Source organism: Schistocerca gregaria, unplaced genomic scaffold (genome assembly GCF_023897955.1).
Source record: "Schistocerca gregaria isolate iqSchGreg1 unplaced genomic scaffold, iqSchGreg1.2 ptg000038l, whole genome shotgun sequence".
Classification (NCBI taxonomy): Eukaryota; Metazoa; Arthropoda; class Insecta; order Orthoptera; family Acrididae; genus Schistocerca; species Schistocerca gregaria.
In genome coordinates, this window is record NW_026061701.1 from 797,040 (window position 1) to 814,182 (window position 17,143).

Sequence of the window (17,143 nt, forward strand, 5' to 3'; positions counted from 1 at the left end):
TCTACAAAATCACCTTCACCTTCAAATACAGCTTCCTTGCGACTGACAGAGACGTAGGCAAAGTTTAAAGTTGCTATTTCCATTAAATCTCGTTAATCAGAAAAACGGTAATTTACACCTGCAGCGGAACAAAACTCCGTTCCGCCCAGCGTCTGGCTCGAACCCACGACCCTGGGATTAAGAGTCTGACGCTCTACCGACTGAGCTAGCCGGCTACCTCGGTGAATACCTGCCGGGTAGCACGTCACACAGTACTCGTTTGGGTTGGGTGGCCCCATACAGAATCTCTCCATGATGCCTAATGTTTTCCTAACGTCACACTCGTCACGTACTTCACTTTTATGTCATAATCCTTTCTGAGAGGTAAAGAAATTGCATGACAACATGAAGAGCTAGTGGCGTCAAAATTAACGCACATACTTTATGTGACTCAAAAGCCGAACGAGTTACTTTCCGACGTTGTTTTAGATGTGCAAGTGATAGTCAAAACTCGCTGTGTCGGCACTCTGCCGACCATTTCGCTAGTTAACACCGGTCTTGTTGTGTGTGTTTCAAGCTCAAGAGCATCTCCAAGCAAAAAATGGTCAACAGCAACATTCAGACGGTTTCGTACTGCTCAATTGCTACATTAAAACGTTATGTTTCTTTTTCAGAACTGGAAAAACACAAGTGTGACAGCATTCGAACCTGTAATCTTCAGATCCGAAGTCCGACGCCTTATCCATTAGGCCACACGGTCACTGACGACCAACATTTACATGTATACGACTCATCTCGAAACGCTCACACCCCTGAGGATTTGTGTTTTCGTTCTACACAGCCGCTGCCCCTTGCTCTTTCCCACCCATTCGTTACATTCAACCTCTGACGAGACCGACCAAATATAGACTGTGAAACAAGACCACACACTTTGTGCATTCGGAATCGAAGGCAGGGCGTCCCTCGCCGCATTTGCTACGATTGCCATTTGCTACTTCTGCAGAAGCGGCGGCGACGACGACGACGACGACGACGACGACGACGACGACGACGACGAATATCGCGAGAGGCTCTGAGATATGTGAGAAATACATCTATAAAATGTAATTCAGACTGCCTCGTCCCACCTTATGCTGTACCGCTTTGGCAAATGCTTTATCTGCGCCATTTGCCTTAATCGCATCTGAGAGTAATTCTTAAAAAAACGCCTGTCGCTAATTGTTCGTCATCACAGGTACTGTTTGCTATACGGCCACGACGCGCAACTGATTTCCAAAATTCATCTTTCTCCTGTGAGGATGGAACTTACGACCCCTGGTTTATTAGACCATTGCTCTACCACTGAGCTAAAGAGGCGCGGCCTAGCGGTACTCTTGGGTACTTCGTCCTTACGGTCGTCTGCATCATCAGACTTTAGCTGACAACACTTCATATTACCGGATAATATTTGCAGCTATGGCGACAAATTACTGCTTGGCTACACATCTGACACGTAACCGATGTGCTCTCCAAACAACAACACTTGCATTTCAGAACATGTCTTTCACACATGTCTACAAAATCACCTTCACCTTCAAATACAGCTTCCTTGCGACTGACAGAGACGTAGGCAAAGTTTAAAGTTGCTATTTCCATTAAATCTCGTTAATCAGAAAAACGGTAATTTACACCTGCAGCGGAACAAAACTCCGTTCCGCCCAGCGTCTGGCTCGAACCCACGACCCTGGGATTAAGAGTCTGACGCTCTACCGACTGAGCTAGCCGGCTACCTCGGTGAATACCTGCCGGGTAGCACGTCACACAGTACTCGTTTGGGTTGGGTGGCCCCATACAGAATCTCTCCATGATGCCTAATGTTTTCCTAACGTCACACTCGTCACGTACTTCACTTTTATGTCATAATCCTTTCTGAGAGGTAAAGAAATTGCATGACAACATGAAGAGCTAGTGGCGTCAAAATTAACGCACATACTTTATGTGACTCAAAAGCCGAACGAGTTACTTTCCGACGTTGTTTTAGATGTGCAAGTGATAGTCAAAACTCGCTGTGTCGGCACTCTGCCGACCATTTCGCTAGTTAACACCGGTCTTGTTGTGTGTGTTTCAAGCTCAAGAGCATCTCCAAGCAAAAAATGGTCAACAGCAACATTCAGACGGTTTCGTACTGCTCAATTGCTACATTAAAACGTTATGTTTCTTTTTCAGAACTGGAAAAACACAAGTGTGACAGCATTCGAACCTGTAATCTTCAGATCCGAAGTCCGACGCCTTATCCATTAGGCCACACGGTCACTGACGACCAACATTTACATGTATACGACTCATCTCGAAACGCTCACACCCCTGAGGATTTGTGTTTTCGTTCTACACAGCCGCTGCCCCTTGCTCTTTCCCACCCATTCGTTACATTCAACCTCTGACGAGACCGACCAAATATAGACTGTGAAACAAGACCACACACTTTGTGCATTCGGAATCGAAGGCAGGGCGTCCCTCGCCGCATTTGCTACGATTGCCATTTGCTACTTCTGCAGAAGCGGCGGCGACGACGACGACGACGACGACGACGACGACGACGACGACGACGAATATCGCGAGAGGCTCTGAGATATGTGAGAAATACATCTATAAAATGTAATTCAGACTGCCTCGTCCCACCTTATGCTGTACCGCTTTGGCAAATGCTTTATCTGCGCCATTTGCCTTAATCGCATCTGAGAGTAATTCTTAAAAAAACGCCTGTCGCTAATTGTTCGTCATCACAGGTACTGTTTGCTATACGGCCACGACGCGCAACTGATTTCCAAAATTCATCTTTCTCCTGTGAGGATGGAACTTACGACCCCTGGTTTATTAGACCATTGCTCTACCACTGAGCTAAAGAGGCGCGGCCTAGCGGTACTCTTGGGTACTTCGTCCTTACGGTCGTCTGCATCATCAGACTTTAGCTGACAACACTTCATATTACCGGATAATATTTGCAGCTATGGCGACAAATTACTGCTTGGCTACACATCTGACACGTAACCGATGTGCTCTCCAAACAACAACACTTGCATTTCAGAACATGTCTTTCACACATGTCTACAAAATCACCTTCACCTTCAAATACAGCTTCCTTGCGACTGACAGAGACGTAGGCAAAGTTTAAAGTTGCTATTTCCATTAAATCTCGTTAATCAGAAAAACGGTAATTTACACCTGCAGCGGAACAAAACTCCGTTCCGCCCAGCGTCTGGCTCGAACCCACGACCCTGGGATTAAGAGTCTGACGCTCTACCGACTGAGCTAGCCGGCTACCTCGGTGAATACCTGCCGGGTAGCACGTCACACAGTACTCGTTTGGGTTGGGTGGCCCCATACAGAATCTCTCCATGATGCCTAATGTTTTCCTAACGTCACACTCGTCACGTACTTCACTTTTATGTCATAATCATTTCTGAGAGGTAAAGAAATTGCATGACAACATGAAGAGCTAGTGGCGTCAAAATTAACGCACATACTTTATGTGACTCAAAAGCCGAACGAGTTACTTTCCGACGTTGTTTTAGATGTGCAAGTGATAGTCAAAACTCGCTGTGTCGGCACTCTGCCGACCATTTCGCTAGTTAACACCGGTCTTGTTGTGTGTGTTTCAAGCTCAAGAGCATCTCCAAGCAAAAAATGGTCAACAGCAACATTCAGACGGTTTCGTACTGCTCAATTGCTACATTAAAACGTTACGTTTCTTTTTCAGAACTGGAAAAACACAAGCGTGACAGCATTCGAACCTGTAATCTTCAGATCCGAAGTCCGACGCCTTATCCATTAGGCCACACGGTCACTGACGACCAACATTTACATGTATACGACTCATCTCGAAACGCTCACACCCCTGAGGATTTGTGTTTTCGTTCTACACAGCCGCTGCCCCTTGCTCTTTCCCACCCATTCGTTACATTCAACCTCTGACGAGACCGACCAAATATAGACTGTGAAACAAGACCACACACTTTGTGCATTCGGAATCGAAGGCAGGGCGTCCCTCGCCGCATTTGCTACGATTGCCATTTGCTACTTCTGCAGAAGCGGCGGCGGCGGCGGCGACGACGACGACGACGACGACGACGACGACGAATATCGCGAGAGGCTCTGAGATATGTGAGAAATACATCTATAAAATGTAATTCAGACTGCCTCGTCCCACCTTATGCTGTACCGCTTTGGCAAATGCTTTATCTGCGCCATTTGCCTTAATCGCATCTGAGAGTAATTCTTAAAAAAACGCCTGTCGCTAATTGTTCGTCATCACAGGTACTGTTTGCTATACGGCCACGACGCGCAACTGATTTCCAAAATTCATCTTTCTCCTGTGAGGATGGAACTTACGACCCCTGGTTTATTAGACCATTGCTCTACCACTGAGGTAAAGAGGCGTGGCCTAGCGGTACTCTTGGGTACTTCGTCCTTACGGTCGTCTGCATCATCAGACTTTAGCTGACAACACTTCATATTACCGGCTAATATTTGCAGCTATGGCGACAAATTACTGCTTGGCTACACATCTGACACGTAACCGATGTGCTCTCCAAACAACAACACTTGCATTTCAGAACATGTCTTTCACACATGTCTACAAAAGCACCTTCACCTTCAAATACAGCTTCCTTGCGACTGACAGAGACGTAGGCAAAGTTTAAAGTTGCTATTTCCATTAAATCTCGTTAACCAGAAAAACGGTAATTTACACCTGCAGCGGAACAAAACTCCGTTCCGCCCAGCGTCTGGCTCGAACCCACGACCCTGGGAATAAGAGTCTGACGCTCTGCCGACTGAGCTAGCCGGCTACCTCGGTGAATACCTGCCGGGTAGCACGTCACACAGTACTCGTTTGGGTTGGGTGGCCCCATACAGAATCTCTCCATGATGCCTAATGTTTTCCTAACGTCACACTCGTCACGTACTTCACTCTTATGTCATAATCCTTTCTGAGAGGTAAAGAAATTGCATGACAACATGCAGAGCTAGTGGCGTCAAAATTAACGCACATACTTTATGTGACTCAAAAGCCGAACGAGTTACTTTCCGACGTTGTTTTAGATGTGCAAGTGATAGTCAAAACTCGCTGTGTCGGCACTCTGCCGACCATTTCGCTAGTTAACACCGGTCTTGTTGTGTGTGTTTCAAGCTCAAGAGCATCTCCAAGCAAAAAATGGTCAACAGCAACATTCAGACGGTTTCGTACTGCTCAATTGCTACATTAAAACGTTATGTTTCTTTTTCAGAACTGGAAAAACACAAGCGTGACAGCATTCGAACCTGTAATCTTCAGATCCGAAGTCCGACGCCTTATCCATTAGGCCACACGGTCACTGACGACCAACATTTACATGTATACGACTCATCTCGAAACGCTCACACCCCTGAGGATTTGTGTTTTCGTTCTACACAGCCGCTGCCCCTTGCTCTTTCCCACCCATTCGTTACATTCAACCTCTGACGAGACCGACCAAATATAGACTGTGAAACAAGACCACACACTTTGTGCATTCGGAATCGAAGGCAGGGCGTCCCTCGCCGCATTTGCTACGATTGCCATTTGCTACTTCTGCAGAAGCGGCGGCGACGACGACGACGACGACGACGACGACGACGACGACGACGACGAATATCGCGAGAGGCTCTGAGATATGTGAGAAATACATCTATAAAATGTAATTCAGACTGCCTCGTCCCACCTTATGCTGTACCGCTTTGGCAAATGCTTTATCTGCGCCATTTGCCTTAATCGCATCTGAGAGTAATTCTTAAAAAAACGCCTGTCGCTAATTGTTCGTCATCACAGGTACTGTTTGCTATACGGCCACGACGCGCAACTGATTTCCAAAATTCATCTTTCTCCTGTGAGGATGGAACTTACGACCCCTGGTTTATTAGACCATTGCTCTACCACTGAGGTAAAGAGGCGTGGCCTAGCGGTACTCTTGGGTACTTCGTCCTTACGGTCGTCTGCATCATCAGACTTTAGCTGACAACACTTCATATTACCGGCTAATATTTGCAGCTATGGCGACAAATTACTGCTTGGCTACACATCTGACACGTAACCGATGTGCTCTCCAAACAACAACACTTGCATTTCAGAACATGTCTTTCACACATGTCTACAAAAGCACCTTCACCTTCAAATACAGCTTCCTTGCGACTGACAGAGACGTAGGCAAAGTTTAAAGTTGCTATTTCCATTAAATCTCGTTAACCAGAAAAACGGTAATTTACACCTGCAGCGGAACAAAACTCCGTTCCGCCCAGCGTCTGGCTCGAACCCACGACCCTGGGAATAAGAGTCTGACGCTCTGCCGACTGAGCTAGCCGGCTACCTCGGTGAATACCTGCCGGGTAGCACGTCACACAGTACTCGTTTGGGTTGGGTGGCCCCATACAGAATCTCTCCATGATGCCTAATGTTTTCCTAACGTCACACTCGTCACGTACTTCACTCTTATGTCATAATCCTTTCTGAGAGGTAAAGAAATTGCATGACAACATGCAGAGCTAGTGGCGTCAAAATTAACGCACATACTTTATGTGACTCAAAAGCCGAACGAGTTACTTTCCGACGTTGTTTTAGATGTGCAAGTGATAGTCAAAACTCGCTGTGTCGGCACTCTGCCGACCATTTCGCTAGTTAACACCGGTCTTGTTGTGTGTGTTTCAAGCTCAAGAGCATCTCCAAGCAAAAAATGGTCAACAGCAACATTCAGACGGTTTCGTACTGCTCAATTGCTACATTAAAACGTTATGTTTCTTTTTCAGAACTGGAAAAACACAAGCGTGACAGCATTCGAACCTGTAATCTTCAGATCCGAAGTCCGACGCCTTATCCATTAGGCCACACGGTCACTGACGACCAACATTTACATGTATACGACTCATCTCGAAACGCTCACACCCCTGAGGATTTGTGTTTTCGTTCTACACAGCCGCTGCCCCTTGCTCTTTCCCACCCATTCGTTACATTCAACCTCTGACGAGACCGACCAAATATAGACTGTGAAACAAGACCACACACTTTGTGCATTCGGAATCGAAGGCAGGGCGTCCCTCGCCGCATTTGCTACGATTGCCATTTGCTACTTCTGCAGAAGCGGCGGCGACGACGACGACGACGACGACGACGACGACGACGACGACGACGACGAATATCGCGAGAGGCTCTGAGATATGTGAGAAATACATCTATAAAATGTAATTCAGACTGCCTCGTCCCACCTTATGCTGTACCGCTTTGGCAAATGCTTTATCTGCGCCATTTGCCTTAATCGCATCTGAGAGTAATTCTTAAAAAAACGCCTGTCGCTAATTGTTCGTCATCACAGGTACTGTTTGCTATACGGCCACGACGCGCAACTGATTTCCAAAATTCATCTTTCTCCTGTGAGGATGGAACTTACGACCCCTGGTTTATTAGACCATTGCTCTACCACTGAGCTAAAGAGGCGCGGCCTAGCGGTACACTTGGGTACTTCGTCCTTACGGTCGTCTGCATCATCAGACTTTAGCTGACAACACTTCATATTACCGGCTAATATTTGCAGCTATGGCGACAAATTACTGCTTGGCTACACATCTGACACGTAACCGATGTGCTCTCCAAACAACAACACTTGCATTTCAGAACATGTCTTTCACACATGTCTACAAAATCACCTTCACCTTCAAATACAGCTTCCTTGCGACTGACAGAGACGTAGGCAAAGTTTAAAGTTGCTATTTCCATTAAATCTCGTTAATCAGAAAAACGGTAATTTACACCTGCAGCGGAACAAAACTCCGTTCCGCCCAGCGTCTGGCTCGAACCCACGACCCTGGGATTAAGAGTCTGACGCTCTACCGACTGAGCTAGCCGGCTACCTCGGTGAATACCTGCCGGGTAGCACGTCACACAGTACTCGTTTGGGTTGGGTGGCCCCATACAGAATCTCTCCATGATGCCTAATGTTTTCCTAACGTCACACTCGTCACGTACTTCACTTTTATGTCATAATCATTTCTGAGAGGTAAAGAAATTGCATGACAACATGAAGAGCTAGTGGCGTCAAAATTAACGCACATACTTTATGTGACTCAAAAGCCGAACGAGTTACTTTCCGACGTTGTTTTAGATGTGCAAGTGATAGTCAAAACTCGCTGTGTCGGCACTCTGCCGACCATTTCGCTAGTTAACACCGGTCTTGTTGTGTGTGTTTCAAGTTCAAGAGCATCTCCAAGCAAAAAATGGTCAACAGCAACATTCAGACGGTTTCGTACTGCTCAATTGCTACATTAAAACGTTACGTTTCTTTTTCAGAACTGGAAAAACACAAGCGTGACAGCATTCGAACCTGTAATCTTCAGATCCGAAGTCCGACGCCTTATCCATTAGGCCACACGGTCACTGACGACCAACATTTACATGTATACGACTCATCTCGAAACGCTCACACCCCTGAGGATTTGTGTTTTCGTTCTACACAGCCGCTGCCCCTTGCTCTTTCCCACCCATTCGTTACATTCAACCTCTGACGAGACCGACCAAATATAGACTGTGAAACAAGACCACACACTTTGTGCATTCGGAATCGAAGGCAGGGCGTCCCTCGCCGCATTTGCTACGATTGCCATTTGCTACTTCTGCAGAAGCGGCGGCGGCGGCGACGACGACGACGACGACGACGACGACGAATATCGCGAGAGGCTCTGAGATATGTGAGAAATACATCTATAAAATGTAATTCAGACTGCCTCGTCCCACCTTATGCTGTACCGCTTTGGCAAATGCTTTATCTGCTCCATTCGCCTTAATCGCATCTGAGAGTGATTCTTAAAAAAACGCCTGTCGCTAATTGTTCGTCATCACAGGTACTGTTTGCTATACGGCCACGACGCGCAACTGATTTCCAAAATTCATCTTTCTCCTGTGAGGATGGAACTTACGACCCCTGGTTTATTAGACCATTGCTCTACCACTGAGGTAAAGAGGCGCGGCCTAGCGGTACTCTTGGGTACTTCGTCCTTACGGTCGTCTGCATCATCAGACTTTAGCTGACAACACTTCATATTACCGGATAATATTTGCAGCTATGGCGACAAATTACTGCTTGGCTACACATCTGACACGTAACCGATGTGCTCTCCAAACAACAACACTTGCATTTCAGAACATGTCTTTCACACATGTCTACAAAATCACCTTCACCTTCAAATACAGCTTCCTTGCGACTGACAGAGACGTAGGCAAAGTTTAAAGTTGCTATTTCCATTAAATCTCGTTAATCAGAAAAACGGTAATTTACACCTGCAGCGGAACAAAACTCCGTTCCGCCCAGTGTCTGGCTCGAACCCACGACCCTGGGATTAAGAGTCTGACGCTCTACCGACTGAGCTAGCCGGCTACCTCGGTGAATACCTGCCGGGTAGCACGTCACACAGTACTCGTTTGGGTTGGGTGGCCCCATACAGAATCTCTCCATGATGCCTAATGTTTTCCTAACGTCACACTCGTCACGTACTTCACTTTTATGTCATAATCCTTTCTGAGAGGTAAAGAAATTGCATGACAACATGCAGAGCTAGTGGCGTCAAAATTAACGCACATACTTTATGTGACTCAAAAGCCGAACGAGTTACTTTCCGACGTTGTTTTAGATGTGCAAGTGATAGTCAAAACTCGCTGTGTCGGCACTCTGCCGACCATTTCGCTAGTTAACACCGGTCTTGTTGTGTGTGTTTCAAGCTCAAGAGCATCTCCAAGCAAAAAATGGTCAACAGCAACATTCAGACGGTTTCGTACTGCTCAATTGCTACATTAAAACGTTATGTTTCTTTTTCAGAACTGGAAAAACACAAGCGTGACAGCACTCGAACCTGTAACCTTCAGATCCGAAATCCGACGCCTTATCCATTAGGCCACACGGTCACTGACGACCAACATTTACATGTATACGACTCATCTCGAAACGCTCACACCCCTGAGGATTTGTGTTTTCGTTCTACACAGCCGCTGCCCCTTGCTCTTTCCCACCCATTCGTTACATTCAACCTCTGACGAGACCGACCAAATATAGACTGAGAAACAAGACCACACACTTTGTGCATTCGGAATCGAAGGCAGGGCGACCCTCGCCGCATTTGCTACGATTGCCATTTGCTACTTCTGCAGAAGCGGCGGCGGCGACGACGACGACGACGACGACGACGACGACGAATATCGCGAGAGGCTCTGAGATATGTGAGAAATACATCTATAAAATGTAATTCAGACTGCCTCGTCCCACCTTATGCTGTACCGCTTTGGCAAATGCTTTATCTGCGCCATTCGCCTTAATCGCATCTGAGAGTGATTCTTAAAAAAACGCCTGTCGCTAATTGTTCGTCATCACAGGTTCTGTTTGCTATACGGCCACGACGCGCAACTGATTTCCAAAATTCATCTTTCTCCTGTGAGGATGGAACTTACGACCCCTGGTTTATTAGACCAGCGCTCTACCACTGAGCTAAAGAGGCGCGGCCTAGCGGTACTCTTGGGTACTTCGTCCTTACGGTCGTCTGCATCATCAGACTTTAGCTGACAACACTTCATATTACCGGCTAATATTTGCAGCTATGGCGACAAATTACTGCTTGACTACACATCTGACACGTAACCGATGTGCTCTCCAAACAACAACACTTGCATTTCAGAACATGTCTTTCACACATGTCTACAAAATCACCTTCACCTTCAAATACAGCTTCCTTGCGACTGACAGAGACGTAGGCAAAGTTTAAAGTTGCTATTTCCATTAAATCTCGTTAATCAGAAAAACGGTAATTTACACATGCAGCGGAACAAAACTCCGTTCCGCCCAGCGTCTGGCTCGAACCCACGACCCTGGGATTAAGAGTCTGACGCTCTACCGACAGAGCTAGCCGGCTACCTCGGTGAATACCTGCCGGGTAGCACGTCACACAGTACTCGTTTGGGTTGGGTGGTCCCATACAGAATCTCTCCATGATGCCTAATGTTTTCCTAACGTCACACTCGTCACGTACTTCACTTTTATGTCATAATCATTTCTGAGAGGTAAAGAAATTGCATGACAACATGCAGAGCTAGTGGCGTCAAAATTAACGCTCATACTTTATGTGACTCAAAAGCCGAACGAGTTACTTTCCGACGTTGTTTTAGATGTGCAAGTGATAGTCAAAACTCGCTGTCGGCACTCTGCCGACCATTTCGCTAGTTAACACCGGTCTTGTTGTGTGTGTTTCAAGCTCAAGAGCATCTCCAAGCAAAAAATGGTCAACAGCAACATTCAGACGGTTTCGTACTGCTCAATTGCTACATTAAAACGTTATGTTTCTTTTTCAGAACTGGAAAAACACAAGCGTGACAGCATTCGAACCTGTAATCTTCAGATCCGAAGTCCGACGCCTTATCCATTAGGCCACACGGTCACTGACGACCAACATTTACATGTATACGACTCATCTCGAAACGCTCACACCCCTGAGGATTTGTGTTTTCGTTCTACACAGCCGCTGCCCCTTGCTCTTTCCCACCCATTCGTTACATTCAACCTCTGACGAGACCGACCAAATATAGACTGTGAAACAAGACCACACACTTTGTGCATTCGTAATCGAAGGCAGGGCGTCCCTCGCCGCATTTGCTACGATTGCCATTTGCTACTTCTGCAGAAGCGGCGGCGACGACGACGACGAAGACGACGACGACGACGACGACGACGACGAATATCGCGAGAGGCTCTGAGATATGTGAGAAATACATCTATAAAATGTAATTCAGACTGCCTCGTCCCACCTTATGCTGTACCGCTTTGGCAAATGCTTTATCTGCGCCATTTGCCTTAATCGCATCTGAGAGTAATTCTTAAAAAAACGCCTGTCGCTAATTGTTCGTCATCACAGGTACTGTTTGCTATACGGCCACGACGCGCAACTGATTTCCAAAATTCATCTTTCTCCTGTGAGGATGGAACTTACGACCCCTGGTTTATTAGACCATTGCTCTACCACTGAGCTAAAGATGCGCGGCCTAGCGGTACTCTTGGGTACTTCGTCCTTACGGTCGTCTGCATCATCAGACTTTAGCTGACTACACTTCATATTACCGGCTAATATTTGCAGCTATGGCGACAAATTACTGCTTGGCTACACATCTGACACGTAACCGATGTGCTCTCCAAACAACAACACTTGCATTTCAGAACATGTCTTTCACACATGTCTACAAAAGCACCTTCACCTTCAAATACAGCTTCCTTGCGACTGACAGAGACGTAGGCAAAGTTTAAAGTTGCTATTTCCATTAAATCTCGTTAACCAGAAAAACGGTAATTTACACCTGCAGCGGAACAAAACTCCGTTCCGCCCAGCGTCTGGCTCGAACCCACGACCCTGGGAATAAGAGTCTGACGCTCTACCGACTGAGCTAGCCGGCTACCTCGGTGAATACCTGCCGGGTAGCACGTCACACAGTACTCGTTTGGGTTGGGTGGCCCCATACAGAATCTCTCCATGATGCCTAATGTTTTCCTAACGTCACACTCGTCACGTACTTCACTCTTATGTCATAATCCTTTCTGAGAGGTAAAGAAATTGCATGACAACATGCAGAGCTAGTGGCGTCAAAATTAACGCACATACTTTATGTGACTCAAAAGCCGAACGAGTTACTTTCCGACGTTGTTTTAGATGTGCAAGTGATAGTCAAAACTCGCTGTGTCGGCACTCTGCCGACCATTTCGCTAGTTAACACCGGTCTTGTTGTGTGTGTTTCAAGCTCAAGAGCATCTCCAAGCAAAAAATGGTCAACAGCAACATTCAGACGGTTTCGTACTGCTCAATTGCTACATTAAAACGTTATGTTTCTTTTTCAGAACTGGAAAAACACAAGCGTGACAGCATTCGAACCTGTAATCTTCAGATCCGAAGTCCGACGCCTTATCCATTAGGCCACACGGTCACTGACGACCAACATTTACATGTATACGACTCATCTCGAAACGCTCACACCCCTGAGGATTTGTGTTTTCGTTCTACACAGCCGCTGCCCCTTGCTCTTTCCCACCCATTCGTTACATTCAACCTCTGACGAGACCGACCAAATATAGACTGTGAAACAAGACCACACACTTTGTGCATTCGGAATCGAAGGCATGGCGTCCCTCGCCGCATTTGCTACGATTGCCATTTGCTACTTCTGCAGAAGCGGCGGCGGCGGCGACGACGACGACGACGACGACGACGACGAATATCGCGAGAGGCTCTGAGATATGTGAGAAATACATCTATAAAATGTAATTCAGACTGCCTCGTCCCACCTTATGCTGTACCGCTTTGGCAAATGCTTTATCTGCTCCATTCGCCTTAATCGCATCTGAGAGTGATTCTTAAAAAAACGCCTGTCGCTAATTGTTCGTCATCACAGGTTCTGTTTGCTATACGGCCACGACGCGCAACTGATTTCCAAAATTCATCTTTCTCCTGTGAGGATGGAACTTACGACCCCTGGTTTATTAGACCATTGCTCTACCACTGAGCTAAAGAGGCGCGGCCTAGCGGTACTCTTGGGTACTTCGTCCTTACGGTCGTCTGCATCATCAGACTTTAGCTGACAACACTTCATATTACCGGATAATATTTGCAGCTATGGCGACAAATTACTGCTTGGCTACACATCTGACACGTAACCGATGTGCTCTCCAAACAACAACACTTGCATTTCAGAACATGTCTTTCACACATGTCTACAAAATCACCTTCACCTTCAAATACAGCTTCCTTGCGACTGACAGAGACGTAGGCAAAGTTTAAAGTTGCTATTTCCATTAAATCTCGTTAATCAGAAAAACGGTAATTTACACCTGCAGCGGAACAAAACTCCGTTCCGCCCAGCGTCTGGCTCGAACCCACGACCCTGGGATTAAGAGTCTGACGCTCTACCGACTGAGCTAGCCGGCTACCTCGGTGAATACCTGCCGGGTAGCACGTCACACAGTACTCGTTTGGGTTGGGTGGCCCCATACAGAATCTCTCCATGATGCCTAATGTTTTCCTAACGTCACACTCGTCACGTACTTCACTTTTATGTCATAATCCTTTCTGAGAGGTAAAGAAATTGCATGACAACATGCAGAGCTAGTGGCGTCAAAATTAACGCACATACTTTATGTGACTCAAAAGCCGAACGAGTTACTTTCCGACGTTGTTTTAGATGTGCAAGTGATAGTCAAAACTCGCTGTGTCGGCACTCTGCCTACTTTTTCACTAGTTAACACCGGTCTTGTTGTGTGTGTTTCAAGCTCAAGAGCATCTCCAAGCAAAAAATGGTCAACAGCAACATTCAGATGGTTTCGTACTGCTCAATTGCTACATTAAAACGTTATGTTTCTTTTTCAGAACTGGAAAAACACAAGTGTGACAGCATTCGAACCTGTAATCTTCAGATCCGAAGTCCTACGCCTTATCCATTAGGCCACACGGTCACTGACGAACAACATTTACATGTATACGACTCATCTCTAAACGCTCACACCCCTTAGGATTTGTGTTTTCGTTCTACACAGCCGCTGCCCCTTGCTCTTTCCCACCCATTCGTTACATTCAACCTCTGACGAGACCGACCAAATATAGACTGAGAAACAAGACCACACACTTTGTGCATTCGGAATCGAAGGCAGGGCGTCCCTCGCCGCATTTGCTACGATTGCCATTTGCTACTTCTGCAGAAGCGGCGGCGGCGACGACGACGACGACGACGACGACGAATATCGCGAGAGGCTCTGAGATATGTGAGGAATACATCTATAAAATGTAATTCAGACTGCCTCGTCCCACCTTATGCTGTACCGCTTTGGCAAATGCTTTATCTGCGCCATTCGCCTTAATCGCATCTGAGAGTAATTCTTAAAAAAACGCCTGTCGCTAATTGTTCGTCATCACAGGTACTGTTTGCTATACGGCCACGACGCGCAACTGATTTCCAAAATTCATCTTTCTCCTGTGGGAATGTAACTTACGACCCCTGGTTTAATAGACCAGTGCTCTACCACTGAGCTAAAGAGGCGCGGCCTAGCAGCACGCTTGGGTACTTCGTCCTTACGGTCGTCTACATCATCAGACTTTAGCTGACAACACTTCATATTACCGGGTAATATTTGCACCTATGGCGACAAATTACTGCTTGGCTACACATCTGACACGTAACCGATGTGCTCTCCAAACAAAAACACTTGCATTTCAGAACATGTCTTTCACACATGTCTACAAAATCACCTTCACCTTCAAATACAGTTTCCTTGCCACTGACAGAGACGTAGGCAAAGTTTAAAGTTGCTATTTCCATTAAATCTCGTTAATCAGAAAAACGGTAATTTACACTTGCAGCGGAACAAAATTCCGTTCCGCCCAGCGTCTGGCTCGAACCCACGACCCTGGGATTAAGAGTCTGACGCTCTACCGACTGAGCTAGCCGGCTACCTCGGTGAATACCTGCCGGGTAGCACGTCACACAGTACTCGTTTGGGTTGGGTGGTCCCATACAGAATCTCTCCATGATGCCTAATGTTTTCCTAACGTCACACTCGTCACGTACTTCACTTTTATGTCATAATCATTTCTGAGAGGTAAAGAAATTGCATGACAACATGCAGAGCTAGTGGCGTCAAAATTAACGCACATACTTTATGTGACTCAAAAGCCGAACGAGTTACTTTCCGACGTTGTTTTAGATGTGCAAGTGATAGTCAAAACTCGCTGTGTCGGCACTCTGCCGACTTTTTCGCTAGTTAACACCGGTCTTGTTGTGTGTGTTTCAAGCTCAAGAGCATCTCCAAGCAAAAAATGGTCAACAGCAACATTCAGACGGTTTCGTACTGCTCAATTGCTACATTAAAACGTTATGTTTCTTTTTCAGAACTGGAAAAACAGAAGCGTGACGGCATTCGAACCTGTAATCTTCAGATCCGAAGTCCTACGCCTTATCCATTAGGCTACACGGTCACTGACGACCAACATTTACATGTATACGACTCATCTCGAAACGCTCACACCCCTGAGGATTTGCGTTTTCGTTCTACACAGCCGCTGCCCCTTGCTCTTTCCCACCCATTCGTTACATTCAACCTCTGACGTGACCGACCAAATATAGACTGAGAAACAAGACCACACACTTTGTGCATTCGGAATCGAAGGCAGGGCGTCCCTCGCCGCATTTGCTACGATTGCCATTTGCTACTTCTGCAGAAGCGGCGGCGGCGGCGACGACGACGACGACGACGACGACGACGACGACGAATATCGCGAGAGGCTCTGAGATATGTGAGAAATACATCTATAAAATGTAATTCAGACTGCCTCGTCCCACCTTATGCTGTATCGCTTTGGCAAATGCTTTATCTGCGCCATTCGCCTTAATCGCATCTGAGAGTGATTCTTAAAAAAACGCCTGTCGCTAATTGTTCGTCATCACAGGTACTGTTTGCTATACGGCCACGACGCGCAACTGATTTCCAAAATTCATCTTTCTCCTGTGAGGATGGAACTTACGACCCCTGGTTTATTAGACCAGTGCTCTACCACTGAGCTAAAGAGGCGCGGCCTAGCGGTACTCTTGGGTACTTCGTCCTTACGGTCGTCTGCATCATCAGACTTTAGCTGACAACACTTCATATTACCGGCTAATATTTGCAGCTATGGCGACAAATTACTGCTTGGCTACACATCTGACACGTAACCGATGTGCTCTCCAAACAACAACACTTGCATTTCAGAACATGTCTTTCACACATGTCTACAAAATCACCTTCACCTTCAAATACAGCTTCCTTGCGACTGACAGAGACGTAGGCAAAGTTTAAAGTTGCTATTTCCATTAAATCTCGTTAATCAGAAAAACGGTAATTTACACTTGCAGCGGAACAAAATTCCGTTCCGCCCAGCGTCTGGCTCGAACCCACGACCCTGGGATTAAGAGTCTGACGCTCTACCGACTGAGCTAGCCGGCTACCTCGGTGAATACCTGCCGGGTAGCACGTCACACAGTACTCGTTTGGGTTGGGTGGTCCCATACAGAATCTCTCCATGATGCCTAATGTTTTCCTAACGTCACACTCGTCACGTACTTCACTTTTATGTCATA

General features: G+C 46.6%; 1 non-coding gene across 1 annotated transcript; it reads right to left on the bottom strand.

Moving 5' to 3' along the window:
* Positions 1–10,431: 10,431 nt before the first annotated feature.
* On the bottom strand, positions 10,432–10,503 carry Trnai-aau (transfer RNA isoleucine (anticodon AAU)). The gene has a single exon. It is a non-coding gene; the product is annotated as a tRNA-Ile (tRNA).
* Between the last annotated feature and the right edge of the window lie 6,640 nt (positions 10,504–17,143).